General features: G+C 51.3%; 1 non-coding gene across 1 annotated transcript; it reads right to left on the bottom strand.

The window, feature by feature from the left end:
• Nucleotides 1-1,793: 1,793 nt before the first annotated feature.
• Nucleotides 1,794-1,866, bottom strand: TRNAL-CAA (transfer RNA leucine (anticodon CAA)). The gene has a single exon. It is a non-coding gene; the product is annotated as a tRNA-Leu (tRNA).
• Between the last annotated feature and the right edge of the window lie 13,378 nt (nt 1,867-15,244).

Genomic DNA, 15,244 nt, shown 5'->3' with positions numbered 1-15,244 from the left:
ACGGTTCGGCAAGGATTCGATGTTGGTGATAACATAGGCTTGATCAGGGTCCCAAATAGCCGCAGCATATTCAATTTTAGGGCGTATTAGAGTGATATAAGCAAGTTTTTTAACATGGATAGGAGCATGTTTGAGAGTACGTTTAAGAAGACCAAGTGAACGGTTAGCAGCAGCTAGGGTGAGGTCGATATGGTGATGCCATGTTAGATCAAACTGAAAGTGCATGCCAAGGTATTTGTAAGTGTTTGTTAGTTCAACAGCATTGTCATTGAGCATGTAGGTGGTTGAAATGCGAGTGGTACGACGGGTGAAAGATATAAGTTTAGTTTTAGAAATGTTTAAAGTCATTAACCAAGTTGAGCACCATGAGCTTACTGCGTTCAGGTCCGATTGTAGGAATTGGCGGTTATTGTCATTAATAATGTTACGGTAAATTACGCAGTCATCTGCAAAAAGACGAACTCTAGATGTTACACAGGCAGGTAAATCATTAATATAGATTAGAAAAAGCAAAGGACCAAGCACACTTCCTTGGGGTACACCAGATGTCACATAAGTCGAAGAAGAGTTGGAATTATTAACTCAGGTATACTGAGATCTAGAAGAAAGTCCTTAATCCATGCGAGCACATTAGGCTGGACGTTAAGCTGTGCTAGTTTTAGTAAAAGTCTGTGATGAGGGACCCGATCGAATGCTTTTGAAAAATCCAAAAAAACTGCGTCGACCTGAAAGCCTGCGTTAAGTGATGATTGTAAGTCATTATCAAAGCCAGCTAGTTGAGTGTCACATGAAAAACCCTTGCGAAAACCGTGCTGATATTTGAAAATAATGTTATGATCTTCGAGGTAGATAATGACTTGGCTATGAATGATATGCTCTAGAAGTTTGCAAAAGTTGCTGGTTAACGAGATGGGTCTATAGTTAAGTGGGGAGGAGCGATCACCTGATTTGAATATAGGTATTACCTTTGCTACACGCCAGTCATTAGGAATTGGTCCGTTCGATAACGACTGCGAGAAAAACAGGACAAGATAGCGGAGATCTTCTGGATGTATTTTTTAGTATCATTGTTAAAGCCAAGGTGATCCGAGCTACTTGTAATTTTGAGATTGTTTAATAAAACTGAAATACCTGCTTCGTTAATAACTATGTCAGGCATGCAGATGTCATGAAATGTAATTAAGATAGGAGATGAGCTAATGTCTTCGTTGGTAAAAACTGATGAGAAGGTAACGTTAAGAACCTGAGCACAATCGGATTCATTGATTATGACGCCGCTACTGTCGGAAAGCAAAATGTCAGGGTGAAAGCTAGGATTTATGATGCGCCAAAATTTACGAGGGTTGTTGGTTAACAGACAGGATAAGTCATGATTGAAAAACTGATGTCGAGTGGATTTTATTAATAACTGGGAATCTCTGTCGCATTTCTTATACCTTTCCCACGTGCCTAAACTACCATCTTTTTTGGCCTGCCGATAAAGTCGCTTTTTTTGTTAACGACGCCATATATATATATATATATACATTATATATATATATATATATATATATATATATATATATATATATATATATATATATATATATATATATATATATATACATTAAGGGGAAATGAGGGTGCTCGTTATAATATATGAAGGAAAGAAGCCAACAGTCGGCGAGGCCAGGGAAAGCGTTGGGGATTGTACTTTGTCTTTTTTTTATGTTTTACTTGGATAATCACAGAAATTACTAATGTAATCTGTTTAGGGGAAAGATAATTAAACACAAAGTAGAAGAAAAACAACGTGCCGATGGTGGGAACCGAACCCACGACCTCCGAATATTGCGTCCGGTGCTCTTCCAACTGAGCTACATCGGCCGCTGTCCCCCCTGCTACTTGCTTGGGTATTTATGTTGTCTGTATACGAACCTTGAGAGTGTTCACCAGCGCCACCCTCAGCCATAGCGGCGGACGTAGAACGTCCTTTGTTACCGCCAGCGTCACGTAGAACGTGATCAAGAGCGAGGGCGAAAGCTGTGCTAGAACCGTCTTACGCTACCTATTGCTTCAAGACTGCCACAACCGAGACACCCGTAAGCTACAAGCAGATCAATTAAGGGGAAATGAGGGTGCTCGTTATAATACATGAAGGAAAGAAGCCAACAGTCGGCGAGGCCAAGGAAAGCGTTGGGGATGGTACTTTGTCTTTTTTTTTAATGTTTTACTTGGATATTCACAGAAATTACTAATGTAATCTGTTTAGGGGAAAGATAATTAAACACAAAGTAGAAGAAAAAACAACGTGCCAATGGTGGGAACCGAACCCCCGATGGGTTCAGTTCCCACCATCGGCGCGTTGTTTTTTCTTCTGTGTTTAATTATCTTCCCCCTAAACAGATTACATTAGTAATTTCTGTGATTATCCAAGTAAAACATTAAAAAAAAGATTACCATCCCCAACGCTTTCCTTGGCCTCGCCGACTGTTGGCTTCTTTCCTTCATATATATATATATATATATATATATATATATATATATATATATATATATATATTGTTGACGACGCCATAAAAAAGGCCTATGAACTCAACCGAGAGGAAATACTGGGCGGACGTCCACGAAAGGAAAACATAGACCGTCGAACAAGCCTGGTACTCACCCACACGAGTAACCCCGCCAACGTGAACAAAATCCTAAAGAAACATTTCAACATTCTAGACCAGAGCGAACGACTCTCCAATATTTTCACCACTCCTCCCCAGGTTGTCTACAGACGACCGAAAAACATCCGCAACATCCTAGTCCACTCAAAAATAGGTAATAACCCGCGGTTGTGGTGCCGGCCTTGCGGAAACAGTAGATGCCAGGTGTGCAGGCACATGCAGACATCAAGCTGCGCAACAAGCACAGCGTCAAATTTTAAGTGGAGGATAGATGGTAACTTTGATTGCGATACCTCAAACGTTATATATCTCCTAGAATGCGGTGTATGCCGCATGCAGTATATTGGCCAGATAGCTACCCCTCTACGAATGCGGTTTAATAATCACCGTGCTCATGTCCGCTCTCTGCCCAACCTTCCTTTTTCAAAACATATCAACCAGAAACAGCACTCATTCGACTCAGTCAGACTAACAATTCTTCAGGGGGATTGAATAATACACGGGAACGGGAGCAGTGTGAATCATACTTTATTTATAAGTTTAGGACAATTAATACTTTGATAAATGAAAACATTGGGGCAATGTCGTCCTTACGAGCCCTGCAAGTTTAATGCTAAGCACATATATCAATCATTATCCCTTGACAGTTCTCCTCGGGGTTTTTTCTTCCCCCCTCCCCCCCCCCCTTTTTTCCGCTTCTTTGATACCCTCCACATCCCACTTCTCGTAAAAACCTTCTTCATGCTTGGCGCTCACATCTTTTCGCGAAAATCTCAAAGTATTTCACCATTCTACTGTCCCCCATATTTATTTTTTTTTCTTTCTTTGAAATGCGTCTCTCGTCGCGAGTTGCTTACCGCTCTAAGGCAGCTGTCAGGTTCTTCTAACCTGCAATGTCCACCTGGTTGTCCTTTTTTTTTGTCTTTTCATCCTGTTGGGCCGATTGTCGGTGAAAGGGTGGGGAGGATAACAGGTACAGCAGAGAAAAACAAAAAATCTTCAAAGCCAAGGAATTGACCATTGATAGTTGACCACTTCTCCCAAAAACCTTGGCTTGGCGCTCCTGGGCTTGGCTTCACGCTTGGCGCTCCCATCTTTTAGTGAGAATGGAAAAAAAATTTCACCATCCCCCACCTGTTTTTTTTTATTTATTCTTTTTTTTCCGAGGTTGTTCCGCGGCTGCCTGTATTGTATACAGATGACTCCCAGCGGCCGGTGCCTTGGGTTGATGACCCTTTGAGCCTTGCCTGCTCTCCGCACCTGTGTGTGTATGTGTTCACCCTGCTGGTTCACCTGTATGTGGTGGTGGTGGTGGTGGTGGTGGTGGTTGATTTATTTTTTTTTTAAATAATCGAAAAGAAGGAAAAGAGTATTGACGGCCGCGGCAACTGCTATCTAAAAAACTGAAGCACTTCAGCTGCCGGGGTGGGGCGCCCGGCAGCATACGTCCAAGGTAGCACACACGGAGCGTTCAGGTCACGCACGCACTACCTAGTGAAAAGCAAGCGAGGCTTCAAGCCCGCCCGCTAGATGAACGCACAGAGGCTCACCATTGCCCTGTCACGGGTGCGCGCACTGCCTCGCGGCCACAGAAGCGTCTTGATGCTGTCCGGGATGATTCCGAGCGCCCTATAAGCCGCGAGCATCTCGCGACGTGGCTCTGCGGATGCGGTACAGCGAAGCAGCGTGTGCTCCAATGTCTCCATTGCACCGCAATCACTACACACGTCACTCGACGATAGTCCGTGGCGCACCGGTCTTACCCCGGGCCACACGCAGCCGACGCGCACTCGGATGAGCATTGCACGCTGTAGGCGCGACAATGAGCGCGCGCCGACAGCAGGGATGCGCTCTCCTTGCGCGATGCGTGGGTCCGGGTGTTGCTGACGGAGGTGGTCATAGATTACCGCGCGCACGTCCTCCAAAGCGAGAAGTTCGTTGCTGGGAGGGAGTTTATGTGTGGCGGTGGCGAGTTCATCGGCTTGCTCATTGCCGTGTATGCCGCAGTGGCCGGGCACCCACTGCGCGCAAATGCTGCACTTTCGCTCTGCGAGGTGCTCGAGGCGCTCGCGTATCGCGCACACCAGTGTTGTGCCACGGCCGGGAGTCTGCAGGCGGCTGAGGGCGGCGCGGGAGTCACACAGCAGTGCACACCTGGGTGGTGGCGGAGCAATGGTGAGCAATAGGTCCAGGCCCAGGCGAAGGCCCAGTAGTTCCGCCGTGGTCGAAGAGCCCAGGTGTGTCACTCTTTGCTGGCGGTGCAACTGCAGGGCAGGGATGGTGGCCGCTGCGACGAGCGAGCAGCTTTCTCTCGTCACGGAGCCGTCAGTGAAAACAAGCAGGTGGTCGCTTAGTTGCTCGTGTATGACGGCTCTGGCTAGCTGTTGCACCGCACAGAGTGGTGAGCTGCGTTTTCCCGCGATGCCGATGATCTCGCGCTGTACCTCCGTCGTGAGGGGCCAGGGGGAGCAGAGGCCGTAGGGGGCTTGGCACGCATCAGCTGGTCATACTCCTGCAGCGCCGCACCCATTCTAGAGCGTGAGAAATTCCGAAGGCGCTGCAGGAGTTCGCCGCCGCCTGGTGCGCGGTGAAGGCGGTCGATGTGGCGCAGCGCTCGCTGTGTGGCCTGTAGCTGCAGTGGCCACGCGCCTGCCTTAGCGAGTGTCGCTTCGCATTGAGAGTTACTCGGCAGGCCAAGGCAGGTTCGCAGCGCTTTGCGATGCTGCACCTCCAGTGCTCTCCACAATAATTTGCGCACCGTCACGAGTGGCAGTGCGTAGAGAATCGCCCCCACGGCTGCTGCGTTGTAGAGGCGCAGCGCAGCCTTCTGGGAAATCCCCTGGCCCCGGGCGGTGAGCTTGTGAACGGCGGCGGTGGTCCTCTTCATCTGCTGGCATGCCCTGGTCGCCGCGGGACGGAAGGAAAGGCGCTGGTCGTCATCTAGGCCCAGGTACCGCACGGAGCTTTTCCACGGCAGCGGCATCCCAGCCAACGTTAGCGGTGAAAGGCGGGCGCCCCTGCGAGCGCCGCAGGCCATGGCTGCGGACTTGCCCGGGCAGAGCGCCAGACCGAGATCCCGCAACCGGGCGTCTATCGCGCAAAGGGCCCCCTGAAGGCACTCTCTGACGCGGGGAGCCTCGCCCGGCGGCCCCAGGCACCACAGTGCGATGTCGTCCGCGTACATGGAGATGTACACACGGTGCCGGTTGACTGCGGGCAGACAGCCCGGCACCGCCGACATCGCCACATTGAATAGAAACGGCGACAACACCGATCCTTGCGGAACGCCTAGATCCACCGGACGGGGTCGCGAGAGAGCCCCTTCTACACGCACGCGAATAGTGCGCGCGTTGAGGAAGCCCTGCACATAGCGCAACAAGCGCCCGTTCACGCCTGCCTCTTCCAGCCTCGCGAGGATCACCGCACGGCGGACGTTGTCAAACGCACACGACACGTCGAGCAGCAACAGCAGTGCGACCTGCCGCGCCGCTACGGCGTGCTCGAGCGCAGAAACCACGTCTGCGATTGAGTCCGTCGTGCAGCGCATCTCCCGAAAGCCTGTCTGACACTCATCGAACAAGTCCGCCTCCGTGGCCCGCGTGTGTAACCGCTGAAGCGCCATATGCTCCATCACCTTACAGGCCGCCGACGTCAGCGCCAGAGGGCGATATCCGCTGAGGTCCGTGGGTGAGCGACCTGGCTTCGATAGCGGGCAGACGACCGCTGTGCGCCACTCCTCCGGTAGCTCCCCGCGTTCCCACACCAGGTTCAGTTGCCGCAGAAGGACTTGATGTTGCTCCGCGTCCAATTTGCGCAGCATCTGGTAGGTCACCCCGTCGGGCCCGGACGCTGAGCGGCGGGTGCAGCGGCGCAGGGCGTCATTCAGTTCCACCGCTGTGAAGAGCGCGTTGCACGGGCCATCGTCCGGGGCGGAGGAAAGGACATTGGCATCGGGGCTCGGGCTCGGTGTAGTCGCTGCTATGGCAGCGGTGCTCGCGGGGCGTTGCGGCGCAAACCGGTCAGCGAACCGCTCAGCTAGTTGTTGGGTTGTTTGGCCGCTTGAGATGGCGAGGGGCTGAGGGTTCGCCTGAGGTGCAGTGATGCGCCGCAGGGTGGTGAAGAGCCGCCGGGAGCTGCGATCCTTCTCCATCGTATTGCACAGAGAAGCCCACTGCCGGCGGTAGAGCTTGTTAGCGTGCCGCCTTGCTGCCGCGTCCAGCCGATTGTAAACCGTCCAGTCTTCCGGTCTGTCCGTCCGTAGCGCCCTGCGTTCTGCAATGTCTTTCTTGTCACGCAGATCGAGCAGCTTCTTGTCGGGTGTTGGCTAACCAGCTCGCACTTCTGCGTGACGCGTGGCTGCAAGAGCGCTCCGGACGAGACTGATGAAGAAATCGGCACCGGATGCAGCGGCGGCGTCTACCTCGCGGCGAAAGTGGCCCCAATCTACTATTGAGTAGGTACGCATGGGGCGCGCTTCTTTAGCAGTGGGCTCTATGGTGAGGAGAAGTGGTCCGAGCCCCAGAGAGATGGTGCACGATGCCAGGTCGCCTGATGCCGCTGGACGCGAACGCTATGTCGATGCGGGAGCAGGGCGAACCGCGTCGTCGGAAGGTGGGCTGGCCAGTGTTGAGGGCGGCGAGTCCCAGCTGTGTTGCCGTGTTGTGCAAGTCGTCACCGCGCCGATCATTGCGCGCACTTGCCCACGCACAATGATGAGCATTGAGGTCCCCAACGATTAGTTGGCGTGGGGCACAACACGATGATACTGCACGGAAACACAACACGTTCCAGGCTACAGCTGGGCGCACATAAACACTTGCCACTGATGTGTCAACACCTCCGACGCGCACTGTCACTGCCACGCACTCCTGGGCGTTGCTCGTCGTCGCCGCCGTGTCGACGAGAGCATGCTGAACGTCGCGCCGCACATACATAGAGGCCCGAGATTTTCCAAGTCGGTGGTTCGGGTCGCCGCAAGGGACTGCCGTACATGACACCTCCTCACAATTTGTTGGTGAATGGTAGCCAACGTATCCGGCCAGCCGCATTTGGGGCTCCCCTTCCCAGAGGCGGACGTACGTCTCCTGTAGCGCGATTACCTCTGGTTGCTCTGATGTTATGCGCGAGCAGAGCTCGGGATATCGTGCCGCGAGGGAACGCACGTTCCACTGCAGGACTGAGGGAATGCGAGGGCCATGGTGTTGGCTGTTTAGTGTAGGAGGGCCTGTCGCTTCCTCGCAGATGCGGCGACCCTCAGAGCCTTCCGGTAGCAGCACGCTGAGTGCGCGCAGTTCGGCCTGTAGGCGCGCAATTAGGGCATCACGCGCATCCGGAGGGCCGCCAACGGAGGTGGTGGAAGCGGGCCTTGCGTGGGTAAGGGGCTGCTGCTGCGGCTGCTGCTGCGGCTGCCGGGACTGTCGCCTCTGGGACTGCTGCTGCTGGGACTGCTGCTGGGGCCGCCGTCGCTGCTGCTGCTGGAGCTGCCGCGGTTGCGGCTGTTTGCTGAGGCTCGCAACATGCGCGTAGCTGCGCTTGCTTCCTTGTTGTTGCAGGGCTGGCGAGACCGTTTCTTCCAGAACAACAGCGCGCACGGCCCGCCGCGAGAGAGGCACTTTTGATGTAGCCAATATAGTAGCGACATGCCTCTCTCGCTGCCAGTGAGGACATGCCGGGTCTGTGGCCGCATGCCGGCCGCCGCAGTTTGAGCAGCGTGGTTTCCTACTAGTGCACGCGTCGATGTCGTGTGGTCCACCGCAGCGGGTACAGCGCGAGGCAGCTCTGCAGGCCTCGGTGGCATGTCCCAGGCTCGAGCAGCAGCAACACTGCAGTGGCCGCGGGCGGCAGGACTTGACGGGGAGACGCCGCTTGTATGTTGATACATGTGACGGCGGCGTCGGTGCCGCAAACCGGAGAAGCAGCGTGCTTCCCGACAGCGACGCCGACGTCACAGCCACTGTCGACTCCGTAGCGGCAAGCAGCTGATCTGCCGTGCGACGCGCGTCAACGCCGAATACGAGTCCGGTGGACTGATTGCGAGGGGCTGGTTCCTTAGCGCGCACTGCCAGGCCACGGATCACAGTTGTGGCGAGCAGCGAGCCAAAGGTGATCTCACATCCAACGTCCACCGCTACCACGTTCCGGCGTGTGTTAACGCAAACCGCCAGCACACCCGGGCGTGGGCTCAGCTCCTCAGCAATCTCCCATCCCTGTTCCTTTGTGATGGCAGCGTCGCGGTCCTCCGGCCGGAACAGAACTGTCCAGTGCAGCCCCTCGTGAGATGGCACAGCAGTAGCAGCTTTCTGGAGGGCAGCCCTGTGTCTCCGTTGGGCTCGGGTTGAGACATGGCTCCAGGGAATCAGGCCGGTGGCCTCCTGTGAGCACGCGGGTGCCATGGGGGGGGGGGGGGGGTGGCTCTCTTCACTGTCAAGCGGGCGTACGAACGGACGGCCGTTGGTCTGGTCCCGCGTCGGGCTCAGGCTGGCTGCAGCATGCTCACGGGCGGTGTCCGTTGGCGCCTGCTGCTCCTCATCAGCCTGCGTCCTTGCCACCAGCTGATCATCCGTAGTGCTGGTTCCCCTTCCTTCGAGAGCGGAGGGAAGACGGCCGGCAGGTGTGAGAGGGGAGGCAGAAGGGGTGACGCATAGCGCTTCGCGCTTAGCAGCACATTCCTCCCCACTGCTGCCATTGTCCTCCTCTATCGCCCCTGAGTTGGTGGAACGACGCCTCTTGCGATGGATCGTCTCATCCATGGCATTGTCCGCATTGTTGAGGGCCTCCTGAACAATAGCTGCCCCTGCTGCAGGAATGTGGTCCCCGCCGGCTGGTGGCTGCAGGCGCTGCGCTGAGCTGGCAATGGCGGCTTCCTCGTGCTCATCCGCTTGCGCCGCCATCTCTGCAACACGTGGTGGAAGGGCCATGGTTCGCAGCGTCTCCTTCGCCGTCTCTGGGGTTAGGGCAGCGCGCTCAGCTGCACGCACTCAATCCATCTCCCCAAAAGCGGTGACGCATCGAAAGACCCGTCGCGGCGGGCGCTGTGCGAGCGAAATCCACCTTGGTGTATTTTCGACTGCTTTCGCAGCCCGCGGCGGCGGGTTTCTTGGGAGGGCTCCATGGCTGGGGCCCCCGGGAGGTGATTATCCCAGGTCCAGGCCAGGGGCGTGCGAGACGATCGGGCGCGAGGTGGAGGCCCAACACGAGGTGCCGAAGCGCGCGACCAGTCCAGTCCGAAGTCGAGGGAGCCTGTATGTGCCCATATTCTGTCTGTATCACCTCTTGCCAACACTGTAAGAAGACGAACAAGAATCATGTACCCTCAGTCTTTAGAAAGGCAGGGCTCCTGCCGAAACGTCGACTCCAAATAAACTTGGAAACAGTATGAAGTAATTTTTCACTTTATATATATATATATATATATATATGCGTGCGAGTATTGCGCGCGCGCGCAACTAGTAGAAGTTTCAATGGGCCAGTTCACTAAAGTAAGTAGAGCATTACGGCAAACGCAACTGTTCGTTTTCAATGTTTATTTTGCCGTCTTCCGGAATTTTTACAATATCATTCGACAGCTGGCTGCCCAGCGCTGCTGTACTGAATGATGAGTAAGAGGAGAAAGCATTCAAAGGCAACGAATTGCCTAGTTTTGCTGCTACTGCAATGGGGTTTGCTTTCAAGGCTTTTGGAATTAGTGCTAGGCAAACCCTGCTCTTCATCGGCGGTTGGGCATTGCAGCACCACGATATTGCTCCCCCATTAAATTTTCCCGCAGCGGATAGTGCGCATAACACTAAAACAAACCACATTTACGACAATACACATTAAATATCCAAATACACTATTCGAAATCGTAACTCACAATACACTGTTTACAGAGCACTATGCTTAATTATACCAATCGTTCTTTGTAAAAAAGGCCCCGTAGCCGGCCCGAATCGCCTTCGTTTTGTTGAACGGATTTATCAGCGATCGATGCTTTTCTACACCATAGGTATGCTATTTGCTATGCGGGCCTAGCAGAAGCTGCTCACGTAAAAAAAAATGACCCTGGTTCAGGTTCAAATCCAGTAGTACCGTTTATCTCCCAATCGCTCTGCCGACGAAGTTAACCAAAAAAAGGTGGCAAAGACTTCATAGATTGGTAACAATATCAAGTGATAGCTCAAGGTAATTGGCTTGCTATAATTCAGTCATTCGTCATCATCATCACCAGGCTCAATTATTATTTATTGCAAGGGAATAATTACTGGGTATCATCCAAAAAAAGCCCTCGTTATTCCTCCCGCGAGGCAAAATCGCGTGACGTCCGGCTTGGAAGGTTACACGTTTCCAGAAAAATTCTGAGACATCACCTCGCAGCTGATAAGCAGAAAAAGAACTGTAAAAATTCGCGATAACACTATCTTTGGCGGGATTGCTTGACACAAAGCAAAATAGCCAAGTGGACAATGCTCGCTAAGAATGGTCGATGCCGCATAATCGTTCCATCTCCTGATTTCCGTTCGGCTTTACTCTCGACGCAGCAGCAACCTGAACTCTAAGCTCGCGTAGTTTTCTCACGCGTGCCAACTGTACTTGCTGCTGCCTGCATGGGGTGCATCGGCGGCTGAGTTCACGCACACTCCGCTCGATCTTGATTATTTTCGTGCATCCGCCACGTGCAGGCAGCAGCAACTGAGTTGGCACGCGTGAGAATATTATTGAATATCTGAGAGGCTGGAGCACGACGTTATATGACTTTAAAGGTCGCTCAGTAGGAATAATTCTGGATGGTTTTATTGAGGAGACATTCAAAATCCGCGAATGTTTTCAATGTCCCTCACCGGGTCTTTAGTATGAGGAAGCGAAAATTATACGTGAATGTTCGCTATGTGCGGATTTCAATTCTGTAGACTCGCAATATCAAGTAAAGGGTCATCGTTGTGATTGGCATTTGAGCAGGCGACAAAAGCGCCACAGCTTAGATCACAATGGCTAAGCTTCAAACCAGCCTGGAGGCCACTTGGGAAGCGTTTCACTTCACTTTACTGAGCACACGTCTACACATTATCAAACTGTAGACCCGGCATTTTTTCCTTGTTTTCCACTCTTCAATTTCTACTTGCGAAAGTCTCCAAGCTTGTTCTGCAGACACTAGAGAATGGTGCCTTTATTCAGCGTTCCTTTACGTGCTCTTTCAAAGCCACTGGTGATCTGTGTGACCTCATATGCTGGTTTTCGGAAGCTTTGCTGTGTAGCGTGATTTTCTATTTTACTCTACCGGTCGAAGGAAAAAAAATCTATAGGAAATTTTTATTTTTATAAAACAATTTCTGCCCATATTTTGCCAGTGGACCTGATGTAAATACAAAAATTACTAAAATTAAACTTTTTGTAGTGACCAGTAAAAGGTACTTAGAAGTACAGGCTCGAGAAGGGCACTTCAGAAAAACTACAGAAATGCAAAGGTACTGAAAAAGTGCAGAACACATAGTTGTTTTTGTCATGTTTCCCTAGTTTTGTTCGACTGGGACCGACGGCGTTACAAGCATTTTGCCGCGTCATGTACTGGAAACAACGATTTCGCCTCTTGACATTTAATGTGCCGTAGCTAAAGAAACTGACGTTCATTTTTGAAGTGGGCGGGACGTTATATTTATATAGACGGGAGCATTGCTCTGAAGGCGTGCCTCGCAAAGGAGAAGGTGACAAAGGCAAGTCACACTAGATTGCTTACAAAAAATAGAGAGAGAGAGATGGAGTGTGTGTGAAAATACCATAAAACGTTATCGCTTCACTCATAGCGGCGTACCGCCGAGAAAGTGGTCCTTTCCGTCGAGCAAGTGAGTGAGACAATATAAAGAGAACCCGCCATCTAGCGGCGAAGCAAAGTGACACGCGAAAAGCTTTATGCAACGCCTGGGTGTCGATTTATATCAGCTACCTGTACCCAAGTCGTAAAACAGACAACTGTCAGGCGTTCAGGAAGGAAATGTCTTTTTAAAAGTATAACATGCATCGTGCGAGCGACTTCGGGATAGCCCCCTCCGTCTTCTAACTACGAAGCGGCTTCCAATCAGGTCTATTCCGACAGCAATTCGATAACCAGTCATTGTAGACAGTGACGGGCTTGTTCGGGAATATCTAAGTTACCACTAAATGCAGTATAGTCCTAAAACTGTCTACTGAAATAGGCTGCTAGCGATATAAGTTATAGTGTTAGACTAACACGGGAAGCGAAAACGAGATTTAAATCTCTTACTGTAGAGGAAAGACCTAAACTCGCATAAATGTGCTCCGCCACTGTGCAATCTAAAATGGGATAACATGCAGTCACTATTAAATACAAATAACCATTGTTTTCTTTTTTCGAGGAGGTCACACTAAGCTACCGAATTTGAAAAAACAATGAAACTATAATTTAGTCTTTACTTCCATCAATTCACGGTGACAGAAAGGGCGATAACAAAAGTGATAAACGCTTGACAAGGTTCTCAAACCTATGACAGGGGAAAGCGGCAGGACTCAGCGGGTCTTGTGTCACACATTTTTGCAAAGAAAAGACGAATTAAACGGTATGATGACACAGAAACTGGGAATACCGTGTTACTGTGCAGCAGAAGTTATGGTGGAGGGCATACCTGGTATTTAACAAACGGCGCTGATGAAATGAGTAACTCAATAATCGCTATTTATAATAAAATGATTTCGCCTGGGTGAGCTGATAATCTAACACCTCAACCACAGTTTGTCCTAGGGCGTTGGCACAGCAGGTTATATAAAAGTCGAAGTATTTTCTTTTTTCTATGACAACACACTATAGACATTTTAGTGATTTCTGCTCTTCCATATTAAAGTGCAGCAGGTAAAAATGTGAACAAAAATCAACATTGTACAAGGCGCACTTAGCCTTGTCGGCTGGAACGGTACATGGTGAGTGACTAAAGAAATTACCTTCGATCCTTATAGAGCAAGCCGAGGCGGGGATTATATCTGTTTAAGTGGTTTTTCTACTAAGCATGGGCCTTTTTACGTCTTAATTTTTTAAGTCGATGAAAATGCTACTTTTTTACAACTATTTACCTCATACAAATTTGATGTGGCTATGGGTCCGGCTCGCTGCAGTTCCTGTTGTACACGTAACGCGATTTGGGAGCCGCTGCTTCAAATAGCAGCTGTTTAAACATGGCCTCCTCGATCAGCTGCGGTGCACGGCGCGCTGCATGGCGGAGGCAGCGGCTTCGATCCTATACTTGTGGCGCCATCAACCAACCGAAGCGTAAGAATGCGGATTGGATTGGATTGGTAAAACGTTTATTCGGGGCCTGCAGTAGAACGCGCGCTCGCGCGCGCGCGCTCCGAACGGGCCCTACGTCGTCCTCTGGGCACCGGCCGCGCGGCCTGGGTCCCCGCTCGCCGTGGCCGGCTCGCTGGTTCCCCGCCGGGCCAGCGCCTGCAGCTGCTAGGCGCTGCTATTTCTCGACTGCGCGCGGTCTCTCGATGGCGTTTTTGACTTACGGGCAGCTGGCTTGTCGAGTGGTGGGAAATCGCTCTCCGACGGCAGCTGGTGGCTGACCTTTCGGCGCTCCCACTGACGCTTGCGAACGACGTAGGGAACCTTGTATCTGGCTTTGCATTCTCTGTCGGCGGTCGGCTGAGCGCCGCCGCAAAGTTTGCATTTGGGTGTACATTTGTGGACTTATTTGGGGTTCGCTTGGCCGCATCCCCTGCAGATCCGCTTGGTTGGCGTCGGGCACATGTCCTTGCGATGCCTGACCCGACCACACTGGTGGCAGACGTCAATTTGCTTTCTGTACAGGTGGCACGGTATGAGCGTGACACCATATCGGACAAAGTTCGGTACCTTGGGTCATCTGAAGGCTACTATGATCGTGGTCGATCTTCCTGACTCAAACTTGGTTGAAACGAGCGACAACACCAGCGGAACTTAAGACTTAAATAGAAATGAAGGGATTTTGTATTACCTTGGGGAAATCACTGCTTCATACTACGCAAGCCTGAAACTACTGAAAAAGTTTTCTTGGACTGTTAGGAAGGATTTTTCTTCTGGGACATCCTAAAACGAACGATTAAAAAAGACCTACCCTTGGATGCATTTGGAATTAAATTTTTGCCAGTTGTAAGTGATGATAAGCTACCGCTGGGAATGATCATGATTTCGAGCCTGTACAGCATTTGGCGACTGAGAATAGCTTTCATCCATGTAGACATTGATGCTAGCAAAATAATTGAGTACTTTCGTGAATCTTCTGGCTGTTATATACCGCCTCAAGTCACAGGACCTTGTGCCTGAATGGCCGCCGCAAATGTAAGCTTTTTCACGTACGCGCGAGTTTTAATGAATTACGCAGCTCGAGGTGGCATGAATTTTAGGCCCTTGTTCTGTGTTTGCTGAATCATATTGTTACCGGGAAACCGAGTGTGTGCCCAAAAGGAGGTTCTGTAGTTAGCAGCAAAAACACCGTTGGCTCATTGGTTAAGAGTCTCTGCTACTGACCCCAAGTACCCGGATCATATTCGGCTAACGAAAAATGTTCAGAGGAACTGGGACCTTTTCGAGAAAAAATTCGAGCTGTACTCACATGCAAAAGAAACAGCCA

Source organism: Amblyomma maculatum, chromosome 3 (assembly GCF_055883805.1).
Source record: "Amblyomma maculatum isolate TAMU_Amacu chromosome 3, ASM5588380v1, whole genome shotgun sequence".
Lineage (NCBI taxonomy): Eukaryota > Metazoa > Arthropoda > Arachnida > Ixodida > Ixodidae > Amblyomma > Amblyomma maculatum.
The sequence above is the reverse complement of the archived record's forward strand: the minus strand, read 5'-3'. Positions and strand labels throughout refer to the sequence as shown.